The sequence below is a fragment of the Myodes glareolus genome, chromosome 14 (genome assembly GCF_982192425.1).
Source record: "Myodes glareolus chromosome 14, mMyoGla1.1, whole genome shotgun sequence".
In the NCBI taxonomy this organism is placed as follows: Eukaryota; Metazoa; Chordata; class Mammalia; order Rodentia; family Cricetidae; genus Myodes; species Myodes glareolus.
The window spans coordinates 34,331,166-34,357,001 of record NC_142039.1 but is presented as its reverse complement, the minus strand read 5'-3'; the positions used below and the strand labels follow the sequence as shown (position 1 = coordinate 34,357,001).

The window sequence follows — 25,836 nt, the reverse complement described above, 5'->3', positions numbered from 1 at the left end:
TGACTGAGAAGTAGCCTCTGATTCAACTGAATGACAGGAGGCTGGTGGTTCAGAGGCACGGACAAGCTGCTGACAACTCAGGGTGTTTGGTTTCCGTCCCATGAAAAATCTGTTTCCAAGAAGAAAAAAAAAATCATGATTTCTGCCTCATCCCCACTGGGAAAGTGAACATTAAACGTGACTCTGGAAATGAAAAAGGCTTTCTAGGTGTTCTCAGCAGCTGAGGGTCATTCTGGGTTTAAGAAGGAAACCCTTGCCTCCTTGTGGGCAGTCACCCCTCCCCCAAGGGGCAGTTCAGCATCGAGAAAGCACGGCGAAGGATTCTGAGTGGGTATTTTCTGGGTAGACTGTGGGAGTCCCTGGTGAAGCATCTCATCCAATGACTTCAGTAGAGTATGGGTTTGGCAGACCTATCTAGTTTCCTACCGGCCACAGTCTGGAGCCAGTTTGGACCAAATGTTAGATACAAAGATTTGGGCCAGAGACAGAGCAGCGCTTAGCAGTCAAAATCAAAGGGGGGTATGTGTGTGTGGGGGGCTACCTAGGGGGTGTTGTACTTCAAAACAGAGGCGGAAAGGGAAAGGGAAACATTAAAATTCCTCTGAAATGTATCAAAACTAACAAATCAGAAATAGTTACTCCCAAAACCCCGTTTCCTAAAACTCACACTTTTCTCACAACGACCGGAATATCCCTCCAGGCCTCAGGCTACCTAAGAGGGCCTGCTCTCAGAGCATTGAAGATTGTTAACTGAACAGTGCACCCAGATGCTAGAGCTAAAAACGGGAAAAGAAAAAGAAGGAGAAAAAAGTAAACTATTCTTCTTCGTTCCAGAACAGTGGTTCTCAGCAGAAACGTTTTGCTCCCCGGGACATCTGACATTGTGGCAAATCAACTGCCACAACCAGGAAGGAGGTGCCACTGGCATCTACTGAACAGAGGCCAAGGATGCTGAGAGCCCTCCCACAATGCACAGCACAGGACGGTGCCCACGCTAGAGAAATTAGCGATCATTATACAGTGGAGAAGCCCTGAGTTAGAGTCATGATTTAAAGGTTTCACCCAATTCCATTTCCATCCATGCTCCAAGAGGACTTGGAAACCCAGGCTACAACACTGGAAGGGATCCAGTTATGCAAAGTATTAGTGATTGAAGTGACACTGCTTCCGTGTGTGTGTGTGTGTGTGTGTGTGTGTGTGTGTGTGTGATGCGCAATGGCTAGAGACTCACAAGAGGCAATGGATAACTGACTTTTCTTAGGCCTCCTTTTTGTTCCCATCTATCTTCTCACATGCCCTCCGTACATTTTCTGCCAGTATTTGGGTCAAACCAAGAACAGTTTGCTTTGTGGCAAGCAACAAATCTAAATAAACTGATTCATACCCAAGGTGTTCGAAGAAAACATATTTGGAAAAAAAAGAAAGTAAATGAAGAACTGGCAACCTCACTTCAGCAATTCAGTGACAGGTCAATCAATGCATTACAGAATTCCCCAAAGTAAATTTTACCGATGTGAGATATCTATGTTTATCTTAACTTTTAAATAGAAAAAAAATCAAAATATCGTTTCATTTTATTGTCTAGTACCTTAAGAGAATGATATATAATAAACACCCAAAGAAATAAAGCAGAGTTCTTGCCTAAATCCTAGTGTACATTCCAAACAACATAATGTCCTGTGAATGTCTTATAAGGAAGGAAGTATCTCAAAGGAAGACTGTGGCCCTCTGGGTGCTGCTCCTCTGAGAGGTCCCAGGCATGATTGTGAAAGACACAGAAAAAGCGTCATCAACGTAAATGATAAATATCTCAGACAGAAGTAGCCGAAGACATGCTAGCATGCGTGTGACTACTGTTCAAGTTCATGGCTTAGCTTCTGAGTGGCTCAGGTCATCCAGAAAGAAGGTAAGTCAAAGTTCATCTGTCAATGGACAGAGCCATAAGGGGAGTGTCTGAGACACCATGACGCCATGTCATCTCCTCCACGATGTGAATCATCGTCTACTCAGGTAAATGGTCATTTTAGAACCAAAAGCCTCAATCAACTCCGAAATGATTCATAAATGCCTGGATTTCTTCCCAAGAATGGCTAGTACATGCAGAAACTCAATAATCACTTGTAACCTATAGAGAAACCACACCAAAAAATGCCTTCTCAAAATTCTGACCAATATAAATGATCATAACTCAGTTTGAACCCAGTCAGGAAAAATCTGCTACCTAAATTGATTTATTTCCCCCTAGAAGATTATGGGAAGCATTCTCAAAGGAACCTAGAACGGAGCATTTCCATCCTTCCCTTACCTGGATCCCCTAAGACATCAAGTCCCTGGTTCCTGGGTTGAAGACACAGAGATTTAACGTATAATGGATTCCATTAGAAAGCTAAGACAGCAGAGACTTTGATTCCAATCCAATTTTGCTTATCCACAAAGATACCTCTAGAACGTGTCCTCCAATTATAGATCCAAGAGGGGAAAGCCAATAAAAAGCTTGAAACTGTCGTGTGTGTGTGTGTGTGTGTGTGTGTGTGTGTGTGTGTTAGATCAGGGAATTGCTCCCTCCTGCATGTCCTGATAAAGTCCAAAGGTTGTGTCCCTCTGTGGGAGCAGCTCCCAGGCACGTCTAAGCCACAGTGGCTGGGGTGCTGCTCCTCACTGCACTGTGACCTCCCCAATGCATGCCCTGGCAGCACATGCTGGCAGCAGCCCGGCCTGGTCAATAAATATTTCCAGGAGCCCTACTCTAATCTCAGGAAGGTCAGGTTTGGAAAGGTGGACTAGTAAGCAGGACTCTGTCTGCATTAGTCAGTTTGCGGGGAGCAAAGTGTAAGAAAGGACACTAATCTTGGGACATTTAGCTGGAGTCACTGAATTCCATAATCTTAAGCTTTCCAAAGACAATTTACGGCCGCAGTCCCTGCTCTGACCACTTCCTCACTCCTCCTGAAAGAGGGGCTGAAATGGTAGGTGGAAGAACAGTTGTTCTAGTAAAGGTGAAAACCTTGTCTCTCAAAGACCAGTTGTGACCACTTTAGCAAAACGACTGGAAGGCCAAAAAATGCCATTTTGGTCAACTCCAACACCTTTTCTCTGTGAAGTGCAAACCATTACAATGGTGCTTCCTGTAGAGAAGAGTTCACCAATAACTTCCCTAACTTTCAAGAAGCTTTTGTTTTATTAGATGCTGTTAGCTTCATGTTAGTCACAGGGGGAAAAAAAAATGCCCACATACACACGCACGACTAAATGTAGTCAGTTTGCTCAGCTGCTGCTGACGTCACTGCTGCCCACTAGGAGTGAGTTACTGTAATAACCCCCTTTTATTAATCATAGGCTGGAGGAAGCACAGAGTGAGTGACATCATTAAGCAAAGGGCTGGCTAACTCATGCTCCAATTTACTCAGCTTTATTATACCATTTCTCAAGTGTCATATGAAAGTGATTACCGTTTCACACTTTCCCCCTCCGAGCGGCCATTGCAAACCTTTGCTTCAGACTCCCAGAGAAGAGTTCGTTTTTCATACAGAGGCACGAAAGGGCTAAGTCTCACTGAGGGTCTTCATTCCAGGAAAGAACGACCCCAGGACAGTTTCTTCCTGGGCACGAGATTGAAGCAGTCTCTGAAAGGATGCTACTCTTGGACCTGTGCTTCTCTTGGACCCTGGTGGCAGCAGTCAATTGCACAAGGCAGTTCTGGCATGTCTTCGTGGTGGCCTAGGTCTTGGGTTATGCACACCTGAGATACAAAATGTGAAAATCCCACTGGGAGGCTATCGAAAGTTAGGGAATAGTCATATGGGTCTTGAAGTTAGACTACATGGGGTTAATTTATTGCTTTCAGACTTGAGGACTTTTAACAAATCTTTGCTATCATAGTTCAGTTCTCCTGACTAGTGAGCGCTTGTCCAAAGGCACGTCCTCCACAGATAACAATCGTATCCAGGATAAAAGCAGCGTCACAAGCCCAGCTCATAGAATATGACTGATATGTAGACAATGTGGCCACTGGCTAAAATGATCCTTCACTGTCCTTCTACACGAACCATCGGAAAGACCTGGAAGCCTTCTGTAGCTGACCCGGGTAGCTTAGGAAAACAGAAACCCAGTTGCATGCTCACTAAAGACACTAACTTGAAAGTCACCAGCCAGCCGATATTTGTGTGGTTCAGTTCCTCGTGTGCTCCTACTTGCCAAGTGGAGAATTTCAGGGACAGAAGAGGCAGGTGGACAAAAGTGAAGGAAGATCACTTCAGCTCAAAGATTGCCGGGAACACCACATCGTGCTACTGCCACACTTTCTGCTCTCTTTTCCTCCTTTTATTCTTTGTTTTTATTTGTTTGCTTGTTTGTTTGTTGTTGTTAGACAAGGTCTGACAGCCAGAAAAGACAGAGCTTGACCTTGCAATCCTCCCGCCTCCACCTCCCAATTTCTTAGATTATAGGAATGTACTGCCATATCCAGCCTATCTTTTCTTTTGACCATACGAAAGCTGTCTGACTGTCCCCCATGATGATGTATGGACGCGCACACACACACACACACACACACACATTCTACACACCAGGAAAATGGTTTACCATAGTCTGAGTTGTCTCCAAGCCCATAAACTGGCATCTAGCAGGTGTTCCCTTATTTGAGGTCTAACCTCAGGGTGTTTTGAGGAGTCAGAGTCAAATAAAGTTTAGTTGGACACACATGAGAGATGTGATGGTAGAACAGAAGAGAGGACGAGAATCCCGGGGGATCTGGGTCACGGTAAAATTAACTCAGCAAAAGCAGAAGGCAATAATCAGGGGAGATACCTTACTCCTTGGGTCTTTTCTGGCTCAGGACTGAATCATGAGCAGTCTACCAGGAGATGGACAGACCTTCAGAATGAGAGGCTGCTTCAGGAACGACATGCCAGACAATGTTACATGACAACTCAATAATAATGCAAAGCAACTCTGAGATCTCCAGATTGTTAGCTTTCTTCAGCAAAAGATGCCGTGACGGGAAGACACAGCTACAACCAGGTAATTGGTGGCTGATTCACACTCCTGAGGGGCGAACTGTGCCTGTGGCCGTTCCCAACCTCTCTAGGGCTACGTTCATGCTTTGCTGCATTCCTCTTCCAGTGAAGGGTACTCCTGAGTTATAGAAGGTGCCCGGCAAAGGCTCACCAAATACAAATTATAAATACTGTGTTTGTTAATATTGTGACTATAGGACGTTCCCATAGGGTCACTTGAAACTTTTATGAAATTTTCTCAGGCAGAAAAATACAACGTGACCACCAAGGAAATCAAATTCTGCACTGGGGAGAATATCCGGATTTACCAGGTGACTGTGCTGTTAACTCCCTTGGAAAGAGACAGCAGCGCCCTCTTCTGGCACATTAGCATAGAAGGAAGCTTTAGAAGGCAGCAGAGGAGCCCACTCCCAATCAATCGCTTTTCAGATATCACTCACTCTGAACTTAAGAGTAACATATATTCTCCACACAGAACATGAAAATGCATGCAAATATAAGAAATGTGAATCACATATGATCCTCCTTCCCAGAATCTTTGCTATTTAGGCATATGTGCAAAACAAAATTGGAAATGAATAATTGGAAAAATTGATAATTTCATCTGTCATTCATTATATGTTGACTGTTTTCAATGACCACATTTTTTGGAAAAGTATTATCCAAATGGTAATAAATCAAACAAATACCTTTATTTTAGAGCCAGCCAACTATGAAATTTCACAGTTATGAAATTGTGTAGGCATTTAAAAAATGCTTTTACTTCATCTCTTATTACTTCCATAAGATAAATTCCTAGAAAATGAATTTTTGGATCTACAAATGTGGGCATATTTAATATTTCCATACATGTTACCAAGTTACCCTCTTGAAGGTTGTAAGGGGGTAGGAGTGTGGCACCATGCTTGTGGGTCAGCCTGGGTCTTAGCCTAGTTCCAATCCACTTATCAAAATAAATCTAGTGTACATTTTCTTTAATTGTGGATTTGTAAGTTACTCATTAAGATTAAATATCTTATTGTTCATTATATGAGTTTCTTTCGAGTCACTACTATGTTAAAGGCTTACATATTCCAAATAAAACTGAATTTTTATTTAATTTAATATAAGCATATTTTGCTCTTACTAACAAATCTTGACAACCAAGATTGCATCTTGCTTTTGGTTACCTATTTCCATGACTTCTCTCTTGTTAATTATTTATTATTTTGTTTTGTTTGCAGTATTTCTAACAAAAGAGTACTTAAATATATGGAGACCTTTCTAGCATTCTCCATGTCTGTTGAGGTTTTCTATGAGAAAATCCAATTAATATTTGCTTGTGTTTTCTTCTAAATTTCTCTTTTTGCGTTTCATTCTTTAATACAGAGTATTCAAAATGCATTGTGTCATGAAGACCAGGAGCTTCATGGCAACTTCACATATGCAAACTCTGACCCTCGGGATCTGTTTTTGGTTAAAATTTGTCTTTTAATAGTGATAATTCATTGAATAGCATTTTACTTTTAATTGAAGTAGATTTTTCTCTTTATAAAAAAACCTACTGATTTTAAAAATGTTCCCTTCTATTACATTTTTGACTAGTATTTTTGTTTCTTCCTACAATTTTTTCCACATGTAAGTAAATTGTTGATTTGAAATATCTTTAGGTTTTACAGGTCCACTTTGTCTTTGCCATTTTGCCAAATCCTTTTCTGTTATTTGCAAAATTTGTGCAAAAATACCCCTGTTGCAGTTTTATTCCTTTTCTGGTGATTCATTTGTTTAAGAATTAGTCTATCTATTTACTTTAGGGTAGTGGTGTGTTCATTAGGAGTGTACAAGGAAGCCAGGCTGTGGTGGCACAGGTCTTTAATCCCAACACTCTGGAGGAAGAGGCAGGCGGATTTCTGTGCGTTCGAGTCCAGCCTGGTCTACAAGAACTAGTTTCCAGGAATGGGTCCAAAGCTACCAAGAAACTCTGTCTCGAAAAACCAAAAATGAAAAAAGAAAGAAAAAAAAAACCAGAGTGTCCAAGGAGGTGTGAGAAGTGTAAGATCCCTTGGAGCTGGAGTTACAGGCATTTGTGAGCCACCTAATGTGGGCACCAGAAACTGAACTAAGGACCCTGCAAATTCTCACCCTTAACCACAGAGCAGTCTCTTTCACACACTGTGACTCACTTTTGAACTGCACATTTTTTAAAATAAAAATGACATCTTTTTCCCTTTACCTTGCCCTGTGAGGCAATTATTATTTTTTTGGATGAGTCAAAATTCTTCAGGGTGCCCGTAATTGTAGTAGTTTGCACCCTAATCCAGTTGAAGGTTAGCTCAACCCTCACATGGAAAATGACTCTTCTTTGTATCTAGGACCAAATTTCAGAAGGAGGAAGAGAATGCAAAGACTAGAAAGATTCTCACGGAAGGGGCTACTTATTAAAGCATCTTATAGCACCCTTTCCTCTATTCAGGGTCACAGCCCTGATAATCGGTAGAGAGTTGTAATGATCATGTCCTTTGTCCTCAAATAGCTTAACATTCCCCACTCTGCTATCTGATAGTTGGGCACTGTTTTTTGTTGTTGCTGTTGTTGTTGTTGTTGCTGTTATGCTGGGAATTGAATCTAGAACCCTGTGCTCTCTGAGTAAGCATTCTACCACTGGGTACATTGCCGGCTCACTTTTACTTTTTACCATGAGACAGTCAGTCTCATGGTTTTACCATGAGACAGTCAGTCTCATGGTATTTCCCAGGCTAGCTTTGCACTCACTCTGTAGTCCAGACAAGCTTTGAACTTGCAGTCCCCTTACCCTAACCTACTGAATAGCTGGAACTGCAGGCACCTACAACCAAGCCCAGCTTCTGATAACTGTTAGACTTCTCTGACGGGATCCTGAGTTAGAACGTCATTCTTTAAGTGCAATAAACCAGGAACGTGTATTTCCTGTCATTGCTGACTTTGAGACATCATCATTTGAAGATTTATTATAGCAGTGAATGCCTTCCCAGGAGGGAGTAGAGACTAGGAGGAAGATCTTCAAGACAGAGTCCTGGGAGCCCCATATTTAAGTGTAGAAAGAGAAGGCCATGCAGAATTTGGAACAGTAGTCAGGATGGGAGAGGAAAACTGAGTAGAGAGTACCTTCCAGGAAGGCAAGAAAGAAGTTTGGAAGTATCTGGTGACACAGGTCAGCCAATGAGGGTACAAAGAATCTGGCAGCTGGGACAATTCCTAAATTGCAGTCAGCCAAAATGGACAGGGTCTAGTTGAAGGCAGCTGAGTCTTACCTTTGAAGGAGAGTCTTACCTTTGAAGCAGACTTGGGACCAGAGCATCTCATTGCCCAACTGCTGTGAGGTGAGCATCTTATTCACCGGATGTTCCTCTGAGACCTACTTCCCCACTACTTCAGATAATAGAACCACATAACTATGAAATGAAACCTCCGGAGCACCAGTCAAACCCCCGGCGTTTTGTCACAGCGATAGAAAGCTGACTACTGCAGATAAAGTCGAGGCGCTCCAGGTGCCAGTAGAGTCCAGGGACATTAAAAGCAATTGCAGTTCCCAGGGGTATCAAATCACTTTCTTCTTCTGTGTTGCCCAGTTGGTTTCTTAGCTCAAAGTGTACAGGAGAGAAACTGATTGTTTTGATGAAGCACTACTGTCCTGACGTCCATTCTACCATGATAAAAATATCCTCCAGCCTATGCTGTGAGGCAGATAAAATAGCTGTGGGCTGCATGTGCGTCTTCAGTTTCAGAGTGTGGCCATTGCCATTGCTTCCCAGTTAATGGTACATGCAGAGACATCTTAAGATAGGTTCTGGTCGGACAAGAGCCCCCACGCAACAAAAGAGGAGATAAAAGCCTGGTAGTGTGGCACATGACTGTAAGCCCAGTGCTCAGGGCCCAGGTAAGAGGGCTCTGGTAAGAGGATTCAGACAGAAGGGTTCAAAAGAGCACTGAATACTCAAAGCAATCCTGGGCGATATAGCAAGATTTATCTGGGGTAGGGAAAAGAAAAAATTCCAATAGAAAGCTGATAAATTTATGACTGAGGAGAAAGAAAGAAATAAATTCAGAAGGCAGCCAATGGTTTATGCAAATATCATTATATAAGAATAAAGGAGATAGACACAGGGATGAAGTTTAGCTATGCTTGGAGGAAGATGCAAAGAGCTAAGAAGCAAGAAGTTTCCAAAGAACCTACTGAATGACAAGATGCCAAAGACAAAGGGTAATGAAGAGCTGGTCCCCACAGTATGTGGTTGGAGAATGGATTTCTTAGACTATGTAGGTTTGAAAGTCCTTGCTATTAAGGAATTCAAAGGCCAGTAAGGAGAACAGAATGAATCAAACTTATGGAGTGTGTAGGAGGCACCCAAGATATATGGTATGATAGTCAAAGCTCTAACATTCTTCCGAGTGAGCAGGAACACAATGTGGGTGTTATTGTTGTCATGTGAAACATTGATGTATGTGCAATCCCTTTTCATCCACTAAGTAACCTTTTCAAGCAGGTTTGCTTGTTGTTCCCATAAAGTCACATTTAGAAAAGCCAAATAGCTCATCCCCAGGACATGCCCTGAAGGTACAATTGAGCTAAGATTTCAGTAACTCTAAGTCATCTCATTTGTGGTGGTGGCAAAAGCCTTTAGTGGCTCCACTCCTAGACTCACCCATGTCCCACATCTGGGAAGCTGCATGACTTGAGGAAATACTGTTCACTGGGGATCTAATGTCTGGAAAGATGATAGTGGCCCAAGCATGTAGGGTAAAATCTGAAAATAAATCACAGTTCACTGACATTGGAACAAGTGGGAGTGTTAGGAATGGTGCAAGGAGCAGAAGGAGATGGGGGCCGGGCCCATTGGGAGGAAGTGTTGGAAATGCTTAGATTCTTAAGCAGAGCCTAAGAAGGCCTTGAATTGAGATGGTGGTAAAGACTGACAACTAAACATTAATTGACCTGTTCACTTTGAAACATATGTGTGTGTCTGTATATACATATACATAGCTTATTAGTTTATATATACTAATAGATATTAAAGACCACTAAAGGTGAAAATTAAATTTGGAAGAGCTTGGTTTGCATGATACCTTCCACTTGATTGCAACACCAATTCCTATGATGATAATGTCAAAAAGAGAAGCATTGGCGTGACAGTAAGGACAGATTTTAATGTACGTACACAGGTGATTAGGGTTGGTGACTTTAGAAATCAATCTCCCTTAATCCAGTATATGAATTTCACTATGTCTAAAATATCCAGCTGTTCCCTTCTGCCTAAAGCCTGGAGTAGAGAAGAGGTTGAAGGGCTCTTCAACCTTGATGGGATGAGGAGTATACATGTGAGCTGTCATTTTTTATGTGTGTCCACCAAGATGTCTTCTGGAATGCTCTATGCAGATCACAGCTAGGTTGTTCCTCCTTCATAACTATGATTGTTTTTCTTTTTTAGATTCTAGTAACTATAGTAAGTACATCTAAAAATAATGAGCAAAATTGAGCAATAAGGAGAAAATTTTTGAGTATTGCATAGTATGTGGTATGATCTGATTTTTTCAAAATCCATACTTGCAAGCAAGACACATGGCATTTTTTTTAAACCTCAATTCATACAAGGGAGTAAAACGTCAAACTTCGGTTATGCTTTTTCCTTTCATTGGCCCAAAGCATTCTGAGTGTGGGCCAAAGGAAAACCTTTCTATTAAAGGTCCCCAACATGAACACTGACTAGTGCTAAGACCCCAGTGTCTTGAGTGGCACAAACTCACAAGGACTGTGGCCTAGCTACTATCTCTGGGCATCGTCTAGCCTCTTGCTAGTCTCTTCCTGGTGGGGGGGTGGGGGTTGGCAGTTTTCCACCCATCTCCTACCCCTCTCTTAAACCTGTCCAGTCCATCATCCTCACTCCTTTCCCCATGTCAAATGACCATCACTGCCTGTTTCAGATTTAGGAAGACTGTGCCGTGAAGAAGCACCTTAGGCAAGCCTTGACTTTCTACCATTCATATGGGAAAAGGCTAACTGGAGTCTAGAATTATGTACTCGGTCTTTTAATCCTATACCAGCAACCTTTCATAGATATCTCTGATCCATTTTTACACAGGAAGTAGATGAAGAGTTTGAATTAACACCTTGTTCAATTTTCAACTGTAATTTGCCTTCTCTTTGGAGAGCTATTACAACTGTTCTCGCAAACAGTAGAAAGAGCCTGTCCTGCAGAAAATTTCAGTGCATGTGTTTCTTCCTTTCCTGCTCCCAGCCCCGACAACTGCCCCTTGGTATTGGTTGTCTTGATATTCTGGTCCCTGGTATCTTTGGGTGTTCACTTTCACACTCTGTTAGGGTAACCTTTCTTCTCTTCTCAGTCTACATTCAAACTCTTTTTGAGACACTATCTCTATTTTATTGGTTCAGTGGGTGTTGATGATTTCTAACTCATCCCTTGGCACCACATATTCCCTGAGCTTCATACCCTTTTAAGCACCCATATTGTGACTACCCAGGGATTCTCTGTAGGCTACTTTAACTTAATTCATCAGCTTCTTCAGTGACTACCTGTGAATGGCAGTCCCCACTGGCATTCTTCCCACTGGGACCTTGGCTATTTTCTCTTTCCTACTTCTAAAAACAATTAAGAGCCATGTTGTGCCCATTTCCCTGCTTCTTGTCCCTATGGCTCTGTGCTTCACTGAAAATTAGTAGAATAATAGAACAAGGTCCTGTGGCTGAAACCTTTGCCCATGTTCTGCCATAATGAAACCCTTAGCATACATTAATGATGAATTTTATTAAAACCTATGAGAAACAATAACCATTGCCATATGGAGGTACATTACTCCACCAGAGATCATAACTGTTAACTAATTTGATAGTGAATCTTTTGGACTAATGTTCATGATGTTCTTTTTCTCTCACATTTTCTGTATCTTTACCCTGCATCCCAGGACTTCAGCTCTGTCATCTGTCTCTTCTACTTTGTGTTTTTAACTAGAGAATAACACCAGTCTTCATACAAACTGAATATAAATCAAAAACTTTCTTTGTACTTTGGGCTTCATTTATTCTAAACCATTTTAGAAGGGAGAAATCAGTTCTGTTCTTTACCTTGAGAATTTTTTTTTCTGTTTCCACACCACCAATGTTTCCTTTGCTTGGCTGCTATACCTCTGATTTCCTCAGGCTTGGTGCTGTTATACTGCCTCTGTATTCTGGGTGGATCATGCCTGTTATATAGCTGGCATGTAAACTGTGAGCTGGAGTGGGTGCTTTTTGCATGAGACATGGTCTGTTTTCTGTCCTCTATGTCCGGATGGTAGGAAATTTGACATCTGGATTGGTTTACTTCTCTGGATCTTCATCTCCGTGACTCTAAGACTGTCTGGTATTATCATAAGAACCCTAAAATATCAGAATCAATTGTTATGAATGCTTTCTCTTGTTCCAGTCCACTCAGTACTTAGAGGATTTGTGGAAGTGCTTCTGAGGAAATGTATGTAGGTCCTACCCTGATCCTGAGGCATAAAGAGGTGTTTATTTCAACAGAACTAACTCTTCAGACTGTTTTCGTTTTTCTCAAATTTTGATCTTAGAAACTTCCTAAAGTTAAATCAGAACATAAAGAGGCAATTCCTATCTCATAACCATAGCTTCCTGAACCAGGAATGAGATGTAATGTAGATCCTGGCCCCATATGCATTGAAGAAGCCCCCAAGACACTGATTAAGCCATGGATAATCTCTTTATGGAGGGCATAAATTTCATCAGAGTTCTCTTAGAATTTAAGTAACATTATATATTTTTATGACCTTAGAAATAATGTCTTAAAACATTCATCACTAGCCTTCATAGTCAGACTCTTAATCCAGCACATAACTTTACACACATAATACAGTGTATAATTTATATGTTTTGTTGACTTTCACATATCATGGAACATGGCTGGCATTCCCAAGGAAGGAACTGAATAAACAAACTGCAACAATGGCATTACTATCATCTTTTCATGAAAGAAACATGTCAAGAGATGAACAATGGGCAAATGGGGGAAAAGTACGAAAGAAAAAATAGAGAATTAGACATTGTGGGTTCAAGAAGTTGAATACCAGACTAATAATTGGCAGGAAGTCAGTCCAATTACAAGAAAACTTTCTTAAGCTAACAGAAATAGCAGAATGTATAGGTTGAAAAAATCTGAATATGTTTCAGTAATTGTTAATAAACATTAAGCCAAAATATTTCCCGTTCTTTTCAGATGAAAAGTGCTGGTTTATTTTGTAGGTTGAACATGGGTTGGCCTAGTCAGAACCAGCACATCAGAACTAATGAAAATGTTCAAAACATGCTTGATTTTATTGTCTTTTGGATTGGGCTAAAAAAACAAAATAGCACCTTTACTTTAAGACAAAGAAAATGGTCCATTCTAGGCTAAATTTGAGTGACTGTCAAGAAACACATATGCAAATGTCTGTGATTGGTCTATCCTATCATGCAAGAGGTTTCATGACCTTTTATAGCCGCATGCGGATATCATAAGTTAACATTTATTAAATACATTGCCAGGGGCATGCGGTAGTGCTGCAGCAGAGCAGGGAGATTTTTCTTATGGTCCCAGACATTACCTCACAGCAATCCTAGATGATAATCCATCCAGGCCGACAATGTAAACTTTGCAGCGCATTGTGACAGCGTGACTTCATCGTCATGGGGATGTTAAGTAAGACACAGGCTGAAAGTGACTGTACTCGACTTGAGACGACTCAAGATAACTTGATTCTTGACCGGCAAGATTCCACCTCTCCCCAAACAGGATGCTGTAGTCAGCCAAGGTTGAAGAGTTGATGGGACCTTTAATACAGACATAGCTCTCAGAGAACTTCTGCTTTCCTCTGGTGTTTGAAAATAACCAAAAAAGGGAATCAGGAAGATGGCTCCACCGTGAAAGAATAAAGGGATTAAAATATGTCTCTCATTTTGTCTTTGAAGCAGTTCTAAGAAAAAAATACATGCAAGAGATTGACATGGAGCATTTTCACAACCCAATAGACAGATAAACTCAGACAAGAAAGGTCTTCCCAGCCTTTCCTCCCATCTTTCTGTCTCATATACAACCCTGCCAGCTCAAGCTTCTACTCACAGCAAGTCTCTGATGACCTTGAGTTTTCTAATCAAAATGAGACGACACAAATCATGATTTACCTGCCCATTCTAATCTATTTCACATCAAGCACCCATGAGATGGGAGGTGGGTCTGACTATAATTAGCTAACATGAGAACAAGTCATGTAATACATTAAATTGTAAATTTAATGTGTTATTAGTTACCACTAATGATCACACAGGCAATAATATTTCCATGTTCATCATGAGCCTGAGTCGGTTTTCTGAGTGTAAAGCATCTCCACGTTTGGAAACACGCCTGGGAGTTGCTGAAGCTGCGTTGCCATGAGGGTCTTCTAGAGTCATGATGTCCAGCACAGTATGGTGCTGCCAACCACTGATGTCCCTGCATCTTCCACGGGAATAGTGTGTCTAAGCGTTCTGGAGCTCCCTCATATCCTGTCTACACTTAACAAATGCTGCTTAACAAGGAGGATGTGTACTAGCTCACTTTTCTTTCCCCCTGCACACCTTGATTTAAGGAGCCACAAATGTGCCCCCTTAGTAATTTATTCCATTCCTACATTGTTTCAACAGTCCAAAGGCATGTTTCCTACTCTCTTATTTGAATGCTTTCCTTCCCCTTTTGATAGTCAGTCTAGTACTCTTGCTCTTGTGCATGTACATTACCCTATACTGTTTAGTAGTTAGGGTGTCATGCCTGGAGGACGTCCCTTCGAGTTTCTTGTTCTTGTGTAGTCACAGCCAAGGATGTGTTTTTAGTTTCTATATATAAACCAAGTTTGGTTCACAACTGCAGAAGAAGAAAGGAAAGAAAGAGGGGCTGGGGTTGTGGGAGAAAGGAAAGAAGATCTCAACTCCCTCATTTACTTTTAAGAATTTGAAATTATGAGACAGAAAACCAAGAAGTTACGTGGCATGGCAAACAAACACAAACTGCCTGACATGTGGCTGAGTTAATTAATGACAGCTAACATCCCCATGAATAACTAAAGGCTAAAACTAAGACCTGTGTGAGAATTGGATGACTCTCACAACTGCCCTCTTCCTGAAGAACTGAAATGCCAGCTCAGTGTCTAGGGTCTAAGTGATCCTAGAGACAAATGTGAGCCTGTGAGTCGCTGCTCTGTGTAGCGCAACTGAGCCCAGGAGCTCCCAGAGACAGATGTGAGTGCCTGAGTCATGCATCTGTGTCCGGAGGTGGCTATGAGTGGAGGGTCTGTGTAATGCAGAGGAGCCCCAGAGACAGATGTGAGTGTGTGAGCTGCAGGTCTGAAGGACAGCATGTGAGCAACTCTTCCTTCCAGAGGGATTGAACACTGTCACTTGAGACCTGTGTGTCACACAGTCCTGTGCTCCCTTCTCTGCCCTAAGTCTGTCTGTAGGCTTGGCCTCAGGAGATTTCTGACTTGAAAACCATTTACCTCTGACCCCCCACAGCTACCTCATCTCAATACCAGAAAGGCAACATCTGCTAGGATGAAAACTACTCCAATTGTCTTAAGGAACAGCAAGTGCCTGCTCAACATTAAAAATCCCCAAATTTCACATAATCTACATCGAGGCCTATGGTGGATGCCTGGAACACAGCTTTGACTAAAAGTAGCCTCCTCAGGTCTCAAGAGAAGGCAGATGTTAGCAGCTGCTTCTTTATCCACCATGCTCATCACAATGAAGATTGGGGTGTTGTGGAGTCCACACTTAGCTTTGCAAATGTCTAAGCCAAGAAGCATTTAATCTTCCTTTTCCTACAGGACAATCAGTTTTTCCTTAAAAAGTGATTCCATGAATGAACTCCAAAGAATTCTTTAACATCTGGAGATCACGGTAATAAAAAGTAATGTGCTGAATATAATTAAAGCTTATATATTTTTTCTCCAAAACGCCTCCCAACAAAAAGTAAATAACTTGACTGTGGCACAATTCCTTCATGCCAATACCATTATCACCACGAACTTATTGGGGTGATAGTCACTGTCCGGACTCTGTAGGTGGGGATACTAGGGTTTTAGAAGCCTCAAGTGTAGCATGGTCCCATAACTGTGAGTAAGTAAGATGTCATGAACAAGCTTTGGAACTCCATACCTAGGAATCTTCCTGATGGTTTTGGGTTTTTTTTTCCAAGAGAAATTGACTGGGAAGGAGAGGAAATCAAAATGACTTAGGCTCTGTTTTATAAATGTGTAAAATTCCTTTACAGTGACATAATGCAAGGGACCCAGGCTTCAGTTTCAGACACAAACTCTGACCCCACTCCTACCACTGATTCCCTCTGGCCTTGGACACATAGTTTAACCCAATTGCAATAGGCTCCCTTTCCCACCCCAGCTAGATCAAACACTGCTGGCTGACACAAGGCCAATGTCTGATATCTTATATATGTTCGATAAATGTGTGGTTCATTTTCCTTTAGTCCAAGAAAGCAACACTAAACTGTTACTTAGCTGAATAATTGTAATAGTAGTAGTAGTAGTAGTAGTAGTAGTAGTAGTAGTAGTAGTAGTAGTAGTAGTAGTAAATACGTCCCTTAGCAGAAGAAGCATCATGTAGAAAAGAAGGCTCCTAGTAGCCAGGCAGCTGTAGAGATGTCACCAATGGTTCTGTGGTTTGATGCCTGCTAGGCCCTGTACTTTTGCTCCAGGCCCAAGAAAAGTATATTCCTACTACAGCTGAAGAACAAAATCTCTTTCAGAAAAAAACATGAGACAAAAGAAAAGGGAAAGAGCTAGGTGAGTAAGTAAATTGAATGAGTTGAGGAGCCTGTTTCCTTCCCCCCACTTCTGCTTTTCTTCGTGGTCCCAGAACTGTGGTTGAAAGTGCTGAGACTTGTCTTCTGACTAATAAATACATGAAGGACAGATAGATGCCCACTTGCAGGGCTTCGTCACCTCAAGGAGGGATGTGTCTCTACCAGGTCCCTGCATTCAGACTGCTCTTTGCTGTGTAAATAGATGCCTTATGCTCTAACTTTAATTTGTGCCACTCTATAATGGTTTCTGTGAAATTGTTTTATGTAAAGGTAGGCATAAGCAGAGAAAAACACAGAGGGAAGTAAGGAAATACACTCCCTCTTGAACACTGTCTTTGCCATTCCCATACACTGGCCGACATAAGGATGGAGTCATTCTCTGAGGCCCTCATCTGCATGCCATGCACTCCATTTAAATAAGAAAACCCAGTAAAAGTGCCCAAGTTAAACAAATAAGATCTTACCTTTGGGTTTTAATAGCTTCCCTGTGCTGGGCCTATATTTTAGCGAGGTGTGGCAATCACTTTTAGGCAAGTTTATTCCCTACCTCACTCTCCCAGATACCTCCTCCCTAAAGACTGGAAAAATAACATACACACATCCTGTCCAGCTTTCTCGGTAGCAAGCAATGTTGATTCAGTTCTGGTTGCTGGAGCTTGCCCATTACTGACAGAAACATAAACAGTGCCAGACATTTCTTTCCTTTGCCTTGAACAGAGATGTCGTGGTTAGAGCTGTAGCAGCCATCTTCTGGCCTTGAGGCAATACACCGTCGTGGTAAAAATATCAAAGCAGGAAAACAAAAGGGTGTTTCTTGTACATGTGCCTCAGAGTACACTGTCTACTCAGAAGTCAAGTTCCTACCTGATTCTCAGTAGAGCATTCTGTTTCCTGAGCCAAACGCTGTCTGGAAAGACACTTTCCTTGAAAATGTGCCTGACTTTCCAGGCCTGGCACATGTAAGAAAGCAAGACTCAGCTGCTCCACCACTTTTGTCTGTGGGCTTTATTGTCCGGGGATGCTGATACAGATGCTAGATCCTCAGGGTGTGTTCCTGAGGTGCTCCACTTGATACAGAGGGAGACACAATAAATTTCATTTCAGCTTTGCTTCTCGAGAATTGCATTTAACTAAGGATCCCCAAATCTATAACGAATCTTGAGCATTAGGAGATTAAGATATGAGAATGCCAACCCTGATGGTTCCAGCACAAGAGAGGCAGAGGCAGGTGAATTTCTAGGTTTGTTGGATCTACAGTGAACTACACAGTGAAAAAAAGAAAACTCCACTGTCTCCAAAATGAAAAAAAAAATTAAAGCACAAAAATAAATGAAGACGGGAAAACAAAAACAAAATTGGGGGCTGGAGAGATAGTTTTATTTTAGCAAAGGCAGAATATTTCCAATTTCCAACTATTCTCGTTTTGAAGACCATTTTATTGCTCCTTACATAATGAATCTTAATTAAGCTATATAATATTCTTGTAATATGCCTCAGAAGCATTACATCAAAAACTTTAAGAAGGGTGTGGCCCAGCAGTTAAAATAGGAAAAAGAAACAGAGACAGAGAGAACACAGAAACTCATGTTACTCTGAGAAAGAGCAGGTTTGAGTCCCGGCAACCACTCTCAACATAGAATACAATGTATTCCCATTTTCATCAGGACCATTCATTCCCAAAGACCCTGTAACCTGGCGATGTCAACAGCATGGAAACTATTTGGTTTTGGTCATTTTATTTATTATATAGATATGGGTAATTTATCTGCATGTAGATCTGTGCGCCACTTGCATGTCTGGTGCCTGTGGAGGCCAGAAGAGGGTGTCGGATCCCCCAGAACCAGAGTTCGAGGCTGTTGTGTGCTATCATGTAGGCTCTGAGAGTCAAGTCCAGGGTATCTGGAAGAGCAGCCAGCGATTTTAATGGCCAAGGCATCTCAGGCCTAGAGAGAATTTTTATCTCTTGTTCATGCTGAGGCGGCTGACTGTCCTACCCAGCCCTCATTATCTCACCTCGTTCTGGATGTGTTCCCTTGCTCATGAAGTGCTTTCTCTTGCTCATGATGTCCTGGCTCTGAATCTCTGGATCCATTTCCCAGCTGACATCCGCCTCTGCCCTGCTCCTCTAACTGTTGAGAACATCCTGATGAACCTTCTGGTATTTTGGACCCCAGCTCTTCTGACAATTCGTGAACGCAGTTGCTCTTCCAGTATGACAATCTCCTAAACCTTCAGGCTGCAGCTCCAGCTGAACTGGGTGAAGAGCAGTAGGAAGCCCAGTCCCATCCCACTGCATCAACAGCAGCAAGGTTGTTGGCCAATGCAGTGAAGGTAGATGTTAAAACATCGCAAATAGAAGCTACCCGACTTTTCTTGTGGTCATGAACCACCCCTGATTTTAATTTATTTATTTTTCACCCCTGGTTTTACATTTGTGGCTGTGTTGTGAAGGAGCGGAATAAGAAAGAATTGGGGTAGCGCACCGAAGAATCATCTTGAATCAATCCCTTCAAATGGAAAATGGGGAAACATGAAAAAGGTGTTGCCAGGCCCTTTAAGAATCAATTTAGTCCACCATGGGGACAAGAAAAAATTGAGTACGTGGTGTTTATAGTGTCATCATAATGAATTTGAGAGACAATGCTACAGTCCACTGCCCTCACCACTGCCACTTAGCGGAGTGCCAGGAACGATGCAACACTTTTGACAACATCTGTACCCTGGAATTTCACTATTTCCAGGGATCGGGATTCAATTAAAATAGTTTTAGGTTTGGAATTTAATATGTCAGTCTCGAGTGTCACATTAGACTTTGGCAAAATTGAGAACTTGTTCTAATAACGATGATTTTCAGACCATAAAGTAGACGACAGTGTCACCTAAGGGACTGTGTATGTGTTACTTAGCTAGCTAGCTAGTTAGTTGGTCAATTAGAAATGGGTATTGTTTTCATATGAGCAACAGTTCTTACACGTTTGCAAACAAGATGAATTGAGGAAACGAATACTCAGCAACCAGCTACCACACTGCCTGCTAAAGCATTAAGTCATTCACGGTCAACTGTCATACTGTGATGGGATAGGACCTTCACCTGCCTCCCTCGGAGATTTGATCACTATAGGCTAAATATCATCTTGGAAATGATGATATTTCCAAGAGCAGTGATGTCAAAATCTGGATACATCCCAGAGTGTTTCCCAGGAAGGTGAAATCTGGAATGTGTACAGCAGGAGTTTTGCCCTTAAGAAAACAGAAACAGACAATTTTATGTCACTGAATGTTACTATATGAGACTATGAATCTAAAAGTCATCATGTGACCTTAAAGGCAAAACAATATAGAACATTACAGGGCAGCTGACATCCTTGAGTTATGGCTAAACTCTGAAATCACCCAGCACTCACTCAGTCTTCTGACTTTCTGCAATCATTCTCTCTAGCCTGGTCGTTTTTGTTAAAGATTTTATTTTATATTATGAGTCTTTTTGGGAGGAAGGAGGCACACACATGGAGTGCAGGTGCCCTCAGAGGTCAGAAAAGGGAACTGGGTCCCCTGGAGTATGATTTAAGGGGTCGTGAGCTACCATGAAGATCCTGAGAACCAAACTTGGGTCCTATGGAAGAGGAACCAGTGCTTTTAAACACAGAGTCACATCTTCAGCCTGTAGCCATGTCTTCGGTATGTCACTGACAGAAGAATTTGTCCTCAGAGAAACATCGCTGTATCCCTTCCCCAAAGGCACAGACTCTGGAGAACATCTGCTTGACGCAGAGAGGGAGTCGCTGAGACTCATAGAGAGAAAAACAAAACAAACTAAAAAACAACAAAACATAACAATAAAAAATGCCTTACTAAAATTATCCGAGTCAGATTCCCTGACTGGACCATGTTTTATTTGCATTTAACTATGCTGTCTCACATGGAATTGTTGGTTTTATTTTGTTTGCTTGATTGTTTGTTGGGTTTTTTTTTTTTGCTTTTTTGCCTTTGATATCCACTTTCATTCAGCCGATTTTCTTATGACTGCTATCTTTTTAAATAAGACACATAAGCTTCCTTAACTAGGTAAGAGGAAATATTTAGCCAACGCTTAGAAACTAGATTCAGTCTTGTAGTTTATCACCTACAAATATAAATTACCCTAATGCCAGAGATCTGAGCAAAAGAACAAAGAGCAGATAGGTGTTGCTAGTCTTCCAACAACACATAACAAGTCTGGACATGCTCCACAATTACTTCAGTTTTATATTTGATCTACAACCCTAAAACTGATTGATTTTCATTACTGATGTGTAGACATCCTCAGGGTCTTCTGCAATGCCCTCTTATTAGGAATGTACTTTTGAAAAGTTCTCAGTCCCACTGCCATGAATAAGCTGACCTTGGGAAAATCAACCTGTCTATAATATGACTAGAGAAGGTTAGCCTAGAGCCACTTCAGTGGAGGTATGGCTAATCCTATGCTAGGGGACAGGCTCCTCACCAGTAGTGACAAGACTTGCATTTTTCCAGCCCTCTAAAGCACACAATCTTCCGGTCCTAAGAACTTCCCGGGAACCGCCCACTGTGTCTTCATCCCTGTTGCTAGGGAGCTAATTCACTAGAGGTGTGTCTGCCAGGGAGCCTACTTCAGAGCACACTTCTCTTTTAGAAAAATTTCTGATTAGTTCCTCTGAAGATGTGTCCAGTAGTTGAAAGATTATTCTTAGTTTTACTGAAAAGCTTCTTAGAGAAGTCTAAAGGAAACTGAAACAGAACTTGAGGCTTGGGTGTCTTTTTGCAGGCTTGGTACTTGGAAAGTCTACCCTGGTTGTTTTGTTTTGAAACTTTGTTTCTCCTTCTAGAGAATGCAGAGTGAGCATGGAAGTATGTTGGGGAGACCAGTCTCTATTCAATTATTTATACGATCATTTCTCATCCTGTAAAATGTGCATGTGTGACTAGTAATTAAGTCTTATTAAGCCAGGATTTCTTCTTTGTAATATAATATATGGTTTAATTACATAAAACAATCACTTGAAAATGATCGTGCACACTTATTTGAGCTTTGAGTGCCCTCTACTGGAACAAGAAAAAAGTAAGAAATCAATAGCACAGAGGCCTTGGAAGGGTCTGCTCTAACAACTAAAATATTATCTTTAGGGAAATAATAACAATAAGAACCCAGCGTATCTCATTCACACTGATAAAAAATCCGAAAAAACACACTTTAAATAAACCTAATAGTATGTGTTGTGTCGATTTTACATTCATAAAAATGCTGAAATACTAGAAAGAAGTATTTGAGCTGTTTGACTTGCTCAGTGGTTTCCAGTCTCTGTATTGACTCTGTTTACAACCATCCTCTCTGGAACAAGGCTGGGAGCTGTATGGCTTCCTTCTAAAGCCCTGGGTGATCTAGCTTTCACTGGGAAGAAGCAATCCGTACCTCAGTCGCACAGGCCTTCGATGTTTTTACCATTTCCTCCTATCTTTGCTTTAACTTCAACCCAGGTATCCGATCCACCTATGACCTTCTGCCTTTACACTGCTCCAGGCAAACTGCCAGGTACCCTCTCTAGCACATGATCTGCACACTGGCTCTTCCAACACCCAGCGTGATCAACCCAGCGTATCCTCTTTGGCAAACACTCTAATCAATCAGGTTTTCAGCCCTTTGCTTCATGTTCCTAACTTCTCTGAACTACATAGTTTATCTCAACTACTCTCACAAACACACTCATTTTCACCAACACTTTGGTCTTTTCTGTGGCCTTGCCGACTGTCTATTCTACTACAGTCTAGTGATTCACTCCAATGGACTTCACTTCCCAAGCTGCCAAGCACTGCTGGGTTCAGTCATCTGGTATGGTACACTCTCGAGAGCCTGCTTCAGGTGGCTATCAGGGAAGCTCAGTGATGCACTTTCTCCTTGCTGCTGTTTCCCTGGATTCTGAAGACCAGCCTTGCCTCCGTCCCTCATTATTAAGACTTGCTATGCTTTTGAAGTTTCGGGGTTGGGGATGCAGCTTTTATTTTCCTACCCCAAACTTCCAGATTTGTGTTTATCTCTGTCCATTTGCTTTTGCCGTTGGAGATAGTCTCTGTTTCATTTGCTAGAAACTTCCAGATTGTCTTAATTTATGCTCCAGGAATTTGTTAAATGTCACTCTCCCTCCACAGGTAATTCTTTCCTACACTCAGAAATAGCCCATGTTATCCAGTCTTCCTCTATTCCTAGCCGGGCCTACCCGACAGAAGCCAGCCCCACATGGCCTTTGACTCCCTAGGAAGTTCCTTGGTTTGGAAGCCAGTGTTTCCGCCTCCTGCCTTTCAACAGCCACATAAACCTCCCTGAAACCCAGTGTGGCCTCAAACTTTGATCACAAAGCAAAGTAAAATCGAGGGTCTCTTCCTTCATGTTGCTCAGCCCCCCGAAGCCTCAGAGTGCAAGACTGACGCCCCCCCCCTCCAGTGCGCATGCGTGGGAAGAGGGGTTTAATGAAGGACCGCGCATGCCTCCTTCACAGACCACTTACCCAGTGCTGTTCTCAGCACTTCAACTTTTGACTGCAGTCACATAATTAAACCTCGGTTCATGGGAAATTGGGACATTAACGATTTTATTCTATACATTTACACAATGGAGTACTACTAAGCAGCAAAAAAATTGACATTTTGAGATTTGTAGACAAATGGATGGATCTGAAAAAAAAATATTGCGTGATGTAACCCAGACCCAAAAAGACAAATATAATATGTACTCACTCATAAGATATAAAGCAAAGAAACACCAACCTACAGTCCACAACCCTAGAGAACCTAGAAAACAAAGAGAACCCTAAGAGAAATATACATGGATCTACATAAGAAGGAGAAAAAGACAAGATCTCCTGAGTAAATTGGGAGCATGGGGGTCACGAGAGAGGGTAAAAAGGGAGAGGAGAGAAAGGGTTGAGAGCACAGTAAAGTAGAAAAAATACAATGCAATAAAACAATAAATTTTTAAGAAGATTTTATTCAAGTTCATCAGTTAAAATTTTGGAAATTCTATTACTAAGGAATAAAGAAAAAACTGATATTTGGGTATATTTCAGTTCTGTGTATGCTAATCTCACAGTGGAATAACAGTGAAAAAACTAATGAGATTGGAATTTCAAAATATGAAGAAGTATGCTTTAATATTATGGAAATTTAATGTGATAATTTACAGATAAAATTTAAAACTTGAAAATCATTGACATTTTATGTCCTAATGTATACATTACATATTTTCTAAATGATTTATGAACATAGAAAGGCATATACGTGTTTTTTAAAGTTAAAATAAAATAAATACATAGTAGTTTATCCTATGAATATTACTATGCTTATATGTGTCCACGCTTTTTTAAAAAAATAGAACAACATCAGAAATGCTGATTTGACCAATACTGTTACTTTTAAAGAGCATTTGGTTTACTAAGGAGTCAGTCTATCTTAGTAACTAAACACTACTTTTGCTAAAGTTATTACAGGTGTCTGTGCATGCGCACGTGCGCATGTGTACTTTCTCCTTCTCATGTAGGTCCTGGAAATTGAAATCAGATCATTGGTCTTTGCCTGGCCCACCATTGTTGTTTTAAGAATATTTTCCCATGCTTGAAAACGGCTTTCGTCTTTTTAAAATTATTTCTTTTATTTTTGAGTTTATAATGTAATTGCTCCATTTCCCCTTCCTCTGCTTCCTCTCATATTCTATCCTTGCTCTTTTTCAAATGCATGGCCTCTTTTTTTAATTAGTTTTTGTTACATGGTGAGCACTTTTATATAAAATAGTGCCACATTGTTTCCAACTCATAGAGACGCCTGAGAGACACAGGGAGGGAGGGAAAGAGGGAGGGACAGAGGGAGGGAGAAAGAGAAGAAGGAAAGAAATTTAAGGGAAATAACTATCTTTAGAAGGAGTATGCATTTGTTGACAGGGTTGAGGGCTTGACATGTAGGCCAGAGGCCCTCCCTGATCACTGAATCTGATCCGTTGAGAAGCATCAGCTGGAGGCATTATACATGTGAAATGTTTCTGTCTTTTCTAATTTCTCCCCAATCTTTATCTAAAACTATGCTATGGTGGATTGCCTAGTTTTATCTTTTAATAAAATTAGGCCAATTTCTATAGTGTTTGCTCTGTTGAGATGCCCGCAGATAAAATGTACAGTCGAAAACTTAACTTAAACAACATGTTCCTCTTCCCAGTGTGGGTTTCATCCACAGGGTAAAGAGCTGAAGTGTGAAGGGAGACTTGCTTAGCTCTTCTAATTACATTCTCCCTTTTCTGCGTGCACAGCTTTTTAGGCTTGGAGCCAGCGGAGTTAAAACTGTAGAAGGTGGATACAGGCTGAAGGGAATAGCAGATTAAAATGTTGCTGTGGGGATAAGAATTCATTGTGGTTCTAGGAAATGATGGACACTGAAGTGTACTGTGAGTTTAAAAAGAGCCTGAAGTCATGAAGTGTGGATGAAGAGATAGGCAGGGACAAGGTTACAGGCATCTTGAAAGCCAACAGAAGAATTGAGAGTATTTTCTAGATACAGTGGAAAGCTAGCTGAAAGATTTTGAATACGGAAGATTATTGTTTTAGATCCTTAACCATGGGGGAAAGAAGAGCTCATGAGAGCAGAATGTAAGAGAAAAGAGAGGGCTGTGGTCCAGGAAAGACATCAGGGGCCTGAAACAGAACGGTATGACACCATTGACAACTGTGGGCATTCTGAAAGAACAACTATGATGTAGGTAGACATGTTTGCCTACGATGCCTGCTGTTTCCAAGGGAATCTACTGGGGATGTGACTGATACGTGAATCTCAAACTGTGGACGACAGGCATATAGGCAAAACCATGTGGGTACATATGGTGTCCATAGCCACAGGAATCAAAGCAGTTACCAAGACAGTAAATAGTAACAAAAACATTACAAAATGTCTCCAAAAAAGTAAAAAAAAAA

At 41.4% G+C, this 25,836-nt stretch overlaps 1 long non-coding RNA gene across 1 annotated transcript in view; it reads left to right on the top strand.

Moving 5' to 3' along the window:
• The window catches only part of LOC125417385 (uncharacterized), a 200,008-nt gene that overhangs the window by 12,256 nt on the left and 161,916 nt on the right, over positions 1–25,836 (top strand). The window lies entirely within an intron of this gene.